This window comes from Lactuca virosa, chromosome 5 (genome assembly GCF_052849685.1).
Source record: "Lactuca virosa cultivar CGN04683 chromosome 5, Lactuca_virosa_CGN04683_v6, whole genome shotgun sequence".
NCBI lineage: Eukaryota > Viridiplantae > Streptophyta > Magnoliopsida > Asterales > Asteraceae > Lactuca > Lactuca virosa.
In genome coordinates, this window is record NC_136430.1 from 397,968,191 (window position 1) to 397,969,179 (window position 989).

General features: G+C 41.9%; 1 pseudogene; it reads right to left on the reverse strand.

Annotated features, from left to right (window-relative positions):
- Positions 1-343: 343 nt before the first annotated feature.
- On the reverse strand, positions 344-778 carry LOC145113845 (putative mitochondrial protein AtMg00300 pseudogene; annotated as a pseudogene).
- Positions 779-989: the final 211 nt, after the last annotated feature.

Consider the following 989-nt stretch of genomic DNA (forward strand, 5'->3'; position numbering starts at 1 on the left):
AAGTTTACCATCATTCACATGAGCATATGCGGGTAATCCAAATATACGTAAACCAAAATATTCAGAGGGTTTCCCGAACCACACCTCTTGAGGATTCTTCAAGTCTATTGCAGTTGATGATGATCTGTTCACCAGATAGCAAGCAGTGTTAACTGCTTCCGACCATAATTGCTTAGATAAGTTAGCAAATATTCGCATGCACCTTTCACGTTGCATGAAAGTTTGGTTCATCCGTTCTGCCACTCCATTTTGTTGTGGTGTGTGTCGTACAGTGCGGTGCCTAGCTATACACTTTGTCTTGAAGAAATTGTCAAATGGAGCATTGTAGAACTCCAACCCATTGTCAGTCCTTAGAGTCTTGACCTGTTTTCCAGTCCTTTTTCTCAGCCATGATCTTCCACTCCTTCAACTTCCCAAACACCTTATCTTTGTTCTTCAGAAAGTTGAACGAAACCTTCGATGAATAATCATCAATGAACGTCACAAAGTATGATCATACTCCTTGAGACTTCACTGGTGCAGGTCCCCACAGATCTGAGTGAACATACTCCAAGATTTCCTTGATTGTGTGTTGACCGGTACCGAACTTCACTTTGTGATGCTTTCCCTTAATGCAAGCTTCACAAAACTTTATCTTTCCAGTACCCTCTCCACCAAGCAGTCCTTGTTTACTTATAACTGACATGCCCTTCTCACTCATGTGCCCCAACCTATGATGCCACAACTCTTTCTTGTCATCACTTTCATTCAAGGATTGGGAGATAGCCACTGTTCCCATAACCGTATTGCCTTCTAGTATATAGATACCTCCCTAATTCATCTTCCTCTTCATTATAACCAGAGAGCCTTTGGTCACTTTGACCCAGTCACCTTCACTAGCATACCTCATCCCATTCTTAGCAAATGTGCCAATAGAAATTAGATTCTTCCGAAGTTATGGAACGTACCAACAATCTAACTTACTGACCATGCCATCGTACGTCTTGATC